The sequence below is a fragment of the Lepeophtheirus salmonis genome, chromosome 6, assembly GCF_016086655.4.
Source record: "Lepeophtheirus salmonis chromosome 6, UVic_Lsal_1.4, whole genome shotgun sequence".
NCBI lineage: Eukaryota > Metazoa > Arthropoda > Copepoda > Siphonostomatoida > Caligidae > Lepeophtheirus > Lepeophtheirus salmonis.
The window spans coordinates 9,836,646-9,849,526 of NC_052136.2; the positions used below are offsets into that span (position 1 = coordinate 9,836,646).

The window sequence follows — 12,881 nt, forward strand, 5'->3', positions numbered from 1 at the left end:
TATTATAGACAAGGAAAAAATAAGCGTGTCAAAACAATGGGAACAGGTAAAAAACTTGTTACATTTTAGTAGTTATAATTTTGGAACAGGCCAAAAGACAATCTATTTCTGTGAAGTTTGTATATTTTAATCTTCAAACATCAACAATTATCCTTTTTAAAATGAAAATCTTCAGTGATTTAAAATATTTTAAATCACAGAACCTATATTTTTAAACGGATAATTCTCGAGTTTGAAGATTTTTATGTGCAAAATTTTTAGAAAATAAATTATGTCACTCATTTACGTAACCTCGATCAAAAAAAGACTCGTGATGTGGCTTCCATACACATCAGGGATAATAAAGCTGATGTGCTTCTAAGAATGAAAACGCATAATAAATTAGGTAACCTATTTTTATTCATAACCCATTAAAAATTATGTATATATATGTGGAAACAAATAATAATTAAGTTAAATGCAATACTTCAATTATTATAATTAAAAACACAGTTATTGGGAGTGCATTTTTTATTAGACAAACTTAATGTTATAACCTAAATATGTATGTGAGTACATTTTGTATTTGAAGAAAAAGAGATTTTATACATGTACATACAAATATATTTAATCAGAATATCTTAATTTTATTCTTTGAAAAAATAATATTATTCAGGGTTCGCAAGCTTTCCAAGCTGCCACTTTGGCACGCTCTCTTGGGAAAATTTAAGGCAGTTAGACAGCTAATTTTTTTTGAATAGCTTGTTCAAACTTACAACAGTTGGATATAAATGGAATCAATTGACGTGTTCGTTGTTCCACATATTTGGAAAAGGTAAAGCTTCCTCTTCGGAATTTGTACCGTGAGTGACAACGTAATAATTGCTCGGGACTCAGTAACACGTTCGTTTGCAAGTAAAAGAGGAAATTTGAGGTCTCTGAAGGTGATTTTGAGACAAATAATGGTGTTTGGGATGATTAAATCCGATCTCATGCGTTCCCCAAACAAGGCCTCAGGGTCAACACTGATCCTACCTGGACGTGCTAAAGACCAGTGTGAAGCCCTGAATTGACACGGTTGACAAGGGGAGGCCTTATATGGGGCATTAGGATTTGCTCCTTGCCACACCTCGAAAAAAAGAAGTATCAAATGGCTCAAAAACAATTTAGACACCTTCATCTAGCCGAATTTTTGGCCTCCAAACTTGTGAGATCTGAATATGATTGATTTTTTTGTAAGACACCATAAAACGACAAACCAAACGAACCCCCAGCAACACCAAAGACGAACTTATCTGTTAGATCGATTCCAGGATTTGCCAAGGGAACAAGTAGCAAAGGCAGCGTATAGAGACTGTAATTGAGGTTGAAGGTGATTTTACTGGTTAAAATTTATCAGAATCTGCGTTTTTTTTTTATCTCATAACTGGTTGGAGAGAAAATTGCATTTGAAGAAAATCGGTTTTGCGGCATCGATAGTTTGCACACCCTGTAGGAGGTTCGTATATATGATGTGCTTGTTACACAATGTGCATTTTATCAATTAATTAATTATCTTTTTAGTAAGTTATGTAGCCATTCCTTAAAAAAGTTGAACCTTTTGTTCATTGATTCATTACTTCATTTTCCTTTCTTTTACATTTAATTTTATTAACAAATTTAAATATTGATTTAACTAACTTTGATATGATTAATAGAAGATACTTTTTCGATTTATATATTTTTTGAATGCATTTTTTTTCTTTCACTCATTTTTTCAAAAATGAAATCATCAGACGATATACTTCTCCAATTAAAAATTATGATATCAATTTGAATTTTTAATAATTTAATAAAAGTGAAAGCTTAAAATTGTTATATTTATAAAAAAAACAGCCAATATTTATAAGCTAGCTCATTGAATCGGTTAAGCTTATGTATTTTCAGTAGAAGGTACCAACTGATTTTAAGTTTTGATTAAAATCTTTTTATTGTATTAACGAGCAAGGTAATAATTTAACAAAACACTAAATAATATTGGCTAATTACACAAGGGAATAGTTAGGGGGGCAGGGGATTTTAAAAAATGAATTGAAGATAATAATCGAATTTGTCTATGAGCACAGAATACAAAACTGATCTAATTTTTTCTCTGAGTTATCAGAATTCTGAAATATCTGGGATTATAATAATTTGGCACTATTATTGTTCAGAGTCATTTTTATCCATTAAACGATGACTGAATTAAAAGTAGGATACAAATGGAGTGACTTAAAAAAAAAATCCTTGGAGATTTATATTTTAAAAATACATTTTTCTTAATTTATACATTAATTATTTTCTATAATATAGGATATAATATTCTTCATCACTATGTATTAAGGGTAAGTTAAAGTGCATCTTAAAGAGATGGGCTGGAGGGGCTGTAGCCCCCCCCCAAAAAAAAAAATTAATATTAAAATTTTCAAAAGTAATAGTTTCTATGAATAGCTATGGACTTTTGAAATATTTTTTCGAAATTCTTGTATATTTTGTGTGAACAAATGTGTATTTTTGAAAAAAAATTCTAAAAAATTTTATGTTTTTGAAGTCATGTGTATATATGAAATTATTTTGGAAAATATTTAACATTTGAAAATTATTTTGGAACATATTTAATATTTAAAATTTTTTTTGGAAAATATTTAATATTTGAAATTTTTTTTCCAAAAACTTAATTTTTGAAATTTTATTCCATAAAATATAATTTCTCAAAAACACTTTTAATAAATTTTAATAATCCTACTTTTAATTTGGGGATTATTTTAAGGGTAAAAAAGGACTCTGAACGATAATAGTGCCAATTACAATAATCCCAGAGAGTTCACAATTCAGATGACTGATTAGTTTTGGATTCTGCGCTCAAAGATAAATTTATTTTTTGGCTTGAATTTACTTGTACAAAATGAGTGTTCTCCTGTGTTATTAGCTTAAGTTCTAATATTTAAATTTGTGCTACTTAGCATGTAAAAAATTATTACCTTAAATTCAATATATGTAGGTTCAATTCAGGCCCACTCCTATAAAAGGAAAAATAAGGATATGCATACGAACTTTAAAGACAATACGCTAGTCAGATTTAGTAATTTTAATAATATAATACTTACTTATACTTAATGGGTGTAACTCCATCTGATAAATTAAAAGATCATTAAAAAAATTGCTTAGTTGCTATGCCAATTTATGTAACTTTATTATTTTCTTGCAGTGATGAGCAGGTTAAATTTTCAATGGTAGTCCGGCTATAAATTTTACAAAAAGTATTGTTTTTTAAAAAAAAAATTTATTTTTAAAATTATTTTGGGATTGTTTTATTGAAACAGTAAAAGTTTTGATCTTTTTTTTCTTCTGTATTTGTAACATTTAAACACAAATATAATAGATACCATAAGCGGTAAATTATTATGCACAAGTTAAAACAGATAATGAAGTAAATTTATTTAATCAATGGTTCATTTAAAGGAAAAATAGAAGGGAAAAACTACTTCCAATACAAAATGATTATATTTTAATGTTCTCTTTGGGATATAAAAGACAAATGAAATGAAATAAGTATACATTTTTTAAGAATAAGGGCAAAAATTGTAATATCAGCTCATTCAGTGTTTGAATGTAATATTTTTATTTATTTACGTAAGTACTTAATTAAGAAAATAATGTATTTAATGTTAGAATAAAGATGTTCATCATAATCATAGAAAAAAAGTGCTTTTACTTTTAAGAAAGCACATTTTTACATACATATATGTAATTAGTTTGATATTTTACTACATACAATTAGCTATAATCAAAAAAAGATTATATACTTAGAGTTGTATAAAATTTTATTTTACAAAGATGTCATCATTAGTCTTTACTTCTTGAAGAAAGATCATCTCAGTATTAATTAATTGCTAGTGTGCTCATAAAAGACGGAGAGTAACAATGATGATTACTTGTAGGCTTAATATAAGTGTGAGTCGTGTTGAACTCTTAGTAGCTGTGAAGATCCACATCAGAACAATTTAGTGTTTCTTTTCTACTTCTCATATCTACTTGCAGATAATTTAATATAACCTCTTGACATCTAATCTGCTCTTCTCTCAAACTTTCTTCAAATGGTAATACTTACTATTTACTGTTTGAGTTTTTTCAGTTGTACGAACTTGGCTTACATTAAATACTGTTTTAGTGGTCTGACGTCATAAGTTCTCAGTTTAAACATAGAAATAGTAGAGAGCTTTATATAAATTTTAAATTTTATATAAATATTTATATATTACTAACTCGTGATTGGCTCAATGCTACATCCCCAAGATACGTGGAGTTAGGAAAGAATGAGTCCTTGATATCCAAAGTGCAAATGATCATATATGCTGCAAGGGGGTTAAACTTAGTCCCATTACGTCGAGTCTACAAAAGTATGTTTCGAGGTCTATCGAAACATATAATACTATATCTTTGCGATTTACGTCCACGCTTACAAAAATAATCTATTCTAGAATCGTAAATAACTTGAAATTCATATTGGTCATATGTTTCTTAGAGAAGAAGAGAAAGGGCCTAACTAGAGGGTGACAGATGTGAGTGATGCACTGTTGGACTTTGTATTATATAATTACCAGTTTGGGTTAAATAATAACACTAAAAGGGAGTATATTTTAAGTAAGGTGTAGTAGAAGGAAATCCATTATTTTTAATGGACTTTTTAATTTCCATCGGAATCGATAATTTCCATTATTAACCATAGCGCAGGATACACATTACTAAAGCTATCTAATGAAAAAAAAAAAAAAATGATTTCTTTTTACAACAGCTATTATTAAAATGTATTTTCCCAAAAACCAAATTTGTTTTAACACGTTATAATTATCTTTTACTAATGACGTGTAGTTTTTTCCTCAATTAATAATAAAAACAATTGAAGCAATAAAAATTTGTTGCACCTGGGCCTATAAATAAGTCAAATGATCAATTCGATATGAACAATCCTCCAAATCATTTTATGAGATAGAAGAAATATGTTTTATATGCAGAAACAAATATGAGGACCCCAAAATGATAAAGACTTAAATATTTTCTTTCTTCATTATATATGTATATATTTTCTTTTAGGTATCAAGTAACTAATAACGTGATACGGGGGATATTAAGACATGATTACTCCTACATACATGCATGAATGAAGGTCTTGAATATTACAATAATATTAACAATAAGGAACATTTTATTATATTAGGTAAAGCATGGTTGATATATAAGTAAAGATCCCCCTTCTTTCATGTGTAGGTAAAAGAAGTGTGTGATCATAATGATGTGAATGAAAAATGTAAATAAAACTCGGTAAAAGAATATTATCATTACTATTTTATTTTTAGTATTATTATTATAAGGATAGTTTTCAATTTGGAGCACCTTGCTCCAAGTGAGTGGTGGTCATCATCATACATTTATCCCAAATATCGCTCTGACATAAATATTAATGTTACTCCCTTTCACTCTCTCAATTTCCTTACTTGAACAACAATAGCAAAATAGAAACACCCTACATAAAGATATGAATGTACATTAGGCCGGTTATTTTTTCAACTTTATTCTAATTTCAATTACGGCTCGTTCGGAAAAGTTAGGATTTGGTAAAGCAGTATCCTGCTTAAAGTTTCATTGACCTACGATGTCATCTTTAGGTAGCACATCTATTTGAAAGTTTGAAAGGAGACAACAGTTCTTTACTTCGTTCATAAAAATGAAAATACAGCATTTATCCTTATTTTACTTTAATTAATGATTATAGCTAGTAAAAAATATTAAAAAAACTTTTTTTCTGAAGCTACCCTACGGATCAAAAAGAAAGAATATCATCAGAAAAATTTAATTTGTCGTTTCTGAAAATATGAAAAAAAAAATGATGCCCCCTATAGGAGGATCATCAAAATTTCTTAATTTTTTTTTTTTTTTTTGCTCAATAAGACAATTTTAGAAAAAAACACTTTTGCAACACTTTTTAAAGGGTTAAAAAATGTCTATCAAAACTATTTTTGCAAAATAACTAAAAATCTATTATTAGTATCTATAGTCACTAATTAGTGAGTTTCTACCTTTTTTCATAGGTTGATTGAGATGTGCGACCAAAAGATGATCACATAGGACAATGCAATTTGGCGTAGGTAATTTTCATATAACAACTTTTCTGCACAACTCGTAATCGAAATTTGAAAAAAAGTTGAAAGTCAACCCGCTCTATTGTATATATCAAGAGTTGAAAATTCAAAGCACTCTTGGTATATTAAAAAAAGAAACACCGAAAACTAACATGGTCACCTTAACAATTTTGAAGAATATTTGGAGAAAGAGCAACTTCGTTGTTGTGAGGTTTAATTGAATTACATACAAGCAGCAGTAAAAAAAAGTGTCACTCTGTATCCAACAAGGTCATAGGTAGAAATTAGACCAATGTTGATCATCAAATCTAAGAAAAATGATAACGGCTTCGGAAAATATAACAAAACAATGCTCGGATAGCCAACTACAAAAGGCTTAGAATTTAGGGCTTTATACATATTTATAAGTTGTTGGACCTTTTTGAAGTTTTCTCAAATGCTTCGTATACTACTTTGATTCGAAAAAAAGTTTATTAGAACATAGGAATGACACTGATTGACATAATTTTTATTTTGCTGTGTCCTTGGTTTGAGATGGTGTTCCCTTGATTGTTTTTATCTCGATAAACATGAAAATAAACAATATACATCGAATTTTTACTTTTGTGATCTAAAGAATCTTCTCCATTCTATGATGATTATAGTCAATTTCAACTCTCAATTTTTGTTTTGCTTTATACTAGTATTATTTGGTATGCCGGAACAACATTGGTAAGGGAGTGGTTAAGCATTTAAAACAGTACTATTCTGAATTGCTATTGAAAACAATACTTCCAATACAATTGTGTTAAAATAACTAAGCTCACTGATGGCTTAAAACCAAAAAATTTGAGCTAGTAGCTCTTCCCTCTAAATAAAATTATGGTCCATTAACACAAAAACCCTAGTTAATAAATTTATAGAAATTAAAAGAAATCCTCAATTTATTTTTACTTCATAAATTTATACAACTAAGTGTTTTTGAATATATTTTCGTAAAACTATTGGCTTTATATTCAAATTTATGAACTAAAATTAAATATTCAGTAATGTTTGACATAACGTATAACATTCATTTGATATATAACACTTTGTATGATCCGACTATGACTTTTATCAACTATAGAATCTATTATATTATTTTTGTTTAATTATGAAAGGGAATTTTTGGACCTTTAAGTATAATTTACGGTGACTCCCAAAAGGATTAATCAGAGTATTATTGTATTAGTTGATATAGAAGATAATTAGTTTAGGAATGCAAATGTAATACAGACAATAAAAAAAAAAACTATACATCAAAGTTGCCAAACCCAAATGGTAGCTGGAATAGATTCTTCTGATTCATTAGTATCTATTTTTAGCAGAAAAATGCCGCTTTTTATTATACTAAAAAAGAAGCCACTTTAACATTTTTTGTCATTTTTCCTCATGTCCTCCTTACCAAGCAATGACAGACGAGACACGCCGGCGAACAGATTGGTAGCTCTTGGCGATGAAGTACGTATCCGTGGCCTACCACGTTGTCGTGATAGCAGTTCGGAGCGAATCTAAATTTCGATGAGAAGTACTGCAGACATTCTTCTCCAATACACCCTCAAACTTCAAAGTCCATAAAGGGCAAGAGGGCCACATAGAGGCAAGCCATAAGTCAACCATATTGTTGCTGCAGAAGTTTTGGTTCTTCTTGACGCCTTAATGAACTACTTGATGTAGTAAGCAGTCCGGATGGAGACGCCAACGGTCTTTATAGCCATCTTGTCACTGACACTGGCGTGGAGAAGATCGTAGACGTATTGCCTTTTTTGTTCCTTCTCCGAGATTTTTACACTTACAGACTCATCCCATTTAAAAAAAAACTTGCTCTTTTTTCAATTGTAGCTTGGCTGCGTAATGAAGTCTCGTAACTAAAATCAAGGCGGATAACATTGTAATTACAGTAAATTTTTTCCCCCACTCTTTAGAAGCGTCCCCTAGGCCTGTTACATTTTTTATTGTCTATGAAGCTATAATAGAAAAACGGGCTTTTTAATTGTATTATACTCCTACTCATATAATATGTAATTCTAAATGTTTGTTTGTTATAAAAGTATAGTACATTTGCAGTTACATTTATTTAGCAATTATATTCCTTTGTGTATTTATTATGTATATGGATTTAAATATGCAAACACAAAAATAAACACATCTCCGTTCCTCAAGCTCTCATCATCATCATGTATATAAGCTTACAATAATAACATAAAATGTTCATTTTTTAAGATTGGTTCAAAAACTAAAACTTATAAACAGTTAAAAAAGTAGAGAATATATATCTCTCAATGTACCCTCCATTCACGCTAGATTCGAGTCTTCAACCGCGCACTCGCCCAATAAAATAAACTCCTGAATTCTATGTCGATAGTGTTGCTCAGAGACTTCTCCGTAGTGTGAGGACCTCTGTTGACCTTTGAATCAAGGAAGCTCTAAACAAAATAATCTATCTGATTAAGTTAAAGGGAGATAAGAGATCTGTACTCCGGCACTTCCTTCCTTGTAATCACTCCACTGGGGTCTTTGGTCTCTACCAGGGCCTTCTACAACTCTTAATCCTTTTCCCGTCGATCCCTTCTATAATTGAGACTTCAGCATTGCCAATATTTAAATCGTTGTTTGATAATATCATACCAACAGCGGACCTACGTTCTACCTCTGAAAGTTTGAAATCTTCTGTTGTTGACTTCATGGCGATGTTGTGGCTATTCAGTGAAACGTATTTACGTATAATTCACAAAAAAAGGGCACCTATTCAGCAATTTCTTCATCATATATACTATGTCGGAAAATCCGAAAATCTGTTGCGCTGGATATAGTTGTTTCACACTGTATATACATATACGAACTCTGATAAAAAATAAATCCTTATTTTCTAATTCCAAATTCAATCCTCATTCGATTTTGAAATTATTTTTTTTACGATATTGGTACACATATAACAGAAATTATAGAGTGATGAAGTTTTATTCAGGAGGGAGTTATCAAATCGACATAGCATAAGCTGTTGTCAAAGTGTTTTTATGCTATACTCATCAGAAACTTAATTATTTTAAAAGAATATTTTGTATGAGCATATGGGGAGGAGGGGGGGGGGGTACTACAGTTGATGTGAACTGACACGACACTAGCGTCTCATAGATAAACTATAATTATCTATGGTACATATGTTCACAACATATGTTGACAAGCCGTTTCATACAGTTACTTATTTTTGACAGATAAGGAGGTTCGACGTCTTTTGGTGGGCTCTGCAATTTTCCACTATTGAAAAAATTGAAGAAAAAACAATATAGGTGAAAATTAATAAAAATACTTTTGACCAATAAATTTATTGTTCTAAAACCGTTATTTTTTTTTTTTTTGCAAAATGCTAAATTCTCACAAATAAACAGTTTGTCAAAAGTTCTTAAAGAATTTACCTGTAAATTGATTTTTTCTTTCTATCTTTTAAATACCATTGTAAATATTCATATAAACACATGCAAACCCTAGTTTTGTTAAGCCAATAAAATTAACGTATAATCTATAGGTATAATAGCTCATTAGTCTCAAAGTTTCTACGCGCCGTCCGAATGGCACCTTAGTTTTTAAAGACGCGTTCGAATCAGACGTAAAAGCTGTTCCAACTTTTGTTCAATGAAATTATCATTGACATAAGTAGTGTCATCATATCTCGACTCTCTTCAAAGACATCCTCTACTCAAGCACATGAGTGCTAGAAAGAAGTGCAAGTATGTATTTCTTACACATAAAACTACGCGTTGCCCAAGAGTAAAAGAAACTCTTAAGGAAAATTTTAAGTTCTAATGTCTGCATAAGACAAGCTATGTATATTTCGGAGAATTCCTTGAGCTATGATTTTATTATTTCTAGATGGAGGGAATTCGATTAAATTTAAAACAGTCATATTATTTGATACTTTAAAAGTACACTCCAAAAAAGAATAAAATTCTATTTAACTGAATAAACAGGGTAAATTCTGCAGATGAAAAAATAGATGCAAACAACATGAGGAAAATGTAAATAAAAACAAAGATATAGTGACGTCATATGTAGTATCCTACAAAGGGGCATCTTTCGCAGGGGAAAAGATAAGAGCACAACTATGTATCTGTCCTAAACTAACCAGTACGTTTCGTATCTTTGTTTTAAAGCTTCAGTTTGATATATGCCAACCGAATGTTTGCTGAGAATAAATAAAAAAAGAGCACTGCGTATATTTAGAACTGTACAAAAAAAAAATTGATTTTTAATATGGAAATAAGTTGTTTGATAAATGCACGCCAAATTTTAAGTAAGTGCAAAAAGGTTTTCTTTTTTAATATTTTATGTAATTGCATCTAAAAAATGGAAGAGAAATCAAGTTACACCTTGTTGACTGTCCCTTAAAAGAAACATATATGTACATATCTTATTACATTCAAATAGGGTAACAAACAAATAAACGTTCACTTCATTAATTTGTCAAAAATAAAATAGAATATTTAAAGGTAAAATTCCATGATTTTTTTTACGAGTACTAGTATTCAATAGAAGAAAATGTCAAAAACACTTTTTGAAAAAAACCCTTAGCTTTCCTCCTTAAATATATAATAGTGTTGGATTCAAGTATTATTCGACCTCGTTAAAAACTGGACTTTAACTTAATAGACCATTTTCTGAAAATTACTTAAATATTTCCGAAATATTATTTGAAGAATTCGATTGAAATATTCAATCATCCATAAATATTATCTCATGTTCTTTCTAAATTTATGTTGAGTAAATCCTTGTAAATTTTGTTGCCTAGTTTTTCTGCTTTCTTCATTTTGCAACGATAATGAAAAAAGGAAATCATAGACTTGGCTGTGATGCAGTTAAAATGTTAATAACTATACATGACAACCTAAATTAATATAATTTATTTTTGAATTGTTGTGATGTAATATTTTTTTAAACTACCAAATATTATTTAATTGACTGCCTTATTAAAGTCGTCAAACTGGCTTCATTATTCAACTGAAAGATAATCTAAAGAAAGAAGCAAAATGGTGGTTAAAATAATAGTGAATCAATAAACATATACTTCTAAAATATTCACTGATTCACACACCCTCAACCAAAAAATAAACCAGAATGAAACATTTTTAAAATGTGACAAGAATAAAACTTTTATATTTATATACAAAAGTTCCATTTCTATCAGTGACGCGAAACAAAAGGTGTACATAGCGTTCTTTAAATACTTTAAACCTATTATAATTCAAGTTGTTGATTTTTTTCCCATTGATAAATCTGACTAGTATTTTGTCAGCCCCTATTTATTAGATCAATTCCTGTCTTAAGAACGGTTTTATCAATTCCTGTCTTAAGAACGGTTTTATCAATTCCTGTCTTACGAACGGTCTTATCAATCCTTGGGACCAGTCTTTAGTACTATATGTACTTGAACTTATTAACAAAAGAATAAATAAATTTTAGTTACGTCATCAAGGATCAAACTTAATAAGTTTTTTTGACTGATATGCAAGACTGAGCTGGACGGGACTTACAGTCTTCAGTCTTAAATACAGATCAAAAACAAAACTTCTTTGTCTGTTGTCTTTTTCCTTAGAGTGCATCAATTCAATGAAAACATATTTCGACTTAACTCAATACTCCTAAAACTCGAAATAAACTTGATATTCAAAAACTCGAACCAATATGCAAGCTCTCGAACTCAAAAGTTTTGATTCGAATTCAGGACTATACAAATCCAAATAATATATATTGACAAATATGCCAGAGAAAGTCTCTCAAATATTTGTATAAATGTTGTATTACATTAACAATTTTTTACTCCACTAATGTTCATTTCGATAAAAATAGAAAACAAAGTATTTAACTTCTCATAGTTAATTTCTCTCTCTCATGTAAATGATGTTAAGTTATAAAAAAAAAAGACAATGAGGAAAAAGGAACGGAAAATATACATAAGATTGTAAAAATAACATTTTGTAAAATAACTAAAAAAATAAATAAATAAGTAACGAGAAAGTCTCACTTTTTTTCTAATTTTTCTCTCCCTTTCTTTTACTCCTATTAAATATTTTAGCCACGTTAAGAACACACCACATATTTTAATGACATTGCATGTATACGAACATATAAATTTGTCTTCACTCATATATAGGTAAGTCGGTACAACTTTTACTCATTAATTTTTACGATCCCTCATCGTACTTACATACTTTTTATATAAATCTCTATAGAGAGTCAATTTGACCGACCTGTGACAGAAAAATATGTCTTCTTTCAAACGTAATTAGAGCCTTGACGGTCTGGCGAACATATTAACAGATCTTGACGATGAAGGTCGTATCCATGGCGTAAACTGCACTCATTATGGAAACTCAGAGTGCATCCAAATTTTAATGAGAGGTGCATTCTTCTACATGACGTACTAAACTGCAAAAGTTTTGAGGGTTGCTCTCAAGGCTGGAGGAGGGCCACAGGGAGGTAGGCCAGAAGTGAACATTATTATTGTAGTATAATGTCTGAGTCTTTTAAAGTGTATGGGCCAGTGTGAACAATTCATATCAATAATTGACTTCTTGGTGTCTTGATGTCTTGACGATGAAATTTGTGTCTTTGGCGTACCGTGCTGTCATAATGGGAGCTTCGAGGGAACTTAAATTTTAAATAATTTTCATCCCTAAAACTACGTAAGTAAATGCAAAATATAAACTTGCATCAATTTAATTTATAAAA

At 29.7% G+C, this 12,881-nt stretch overlaps 1 protein-coding gene across 7 annotated transcripts in view; it reads right to left on the reverse strand.

Moving 5' to 3' along the window:
* Nucleotides 1-12,881, reverse strand: part of LOC121120121 (uncharacterized) — a 362,813-nt gene that overhangs the window by 95,872 nt on the left and 254,060 nt on the right. The window contains exon 2 of one of the 7 annotated variants that reach the window (XM_071889087.1): nt 2,979-3,017. The exons of the other annotated variants lie outside the window; for them this stretch is intronic. The gene's annotated coding sequence lies outside the window, so the exon portion shown is untranslated. The remainder of the gene's footprint in view (nt 1-2,978; nt 3,018-12,881) is intronic. 7 annotated transcript variants of the gene reach the window in all.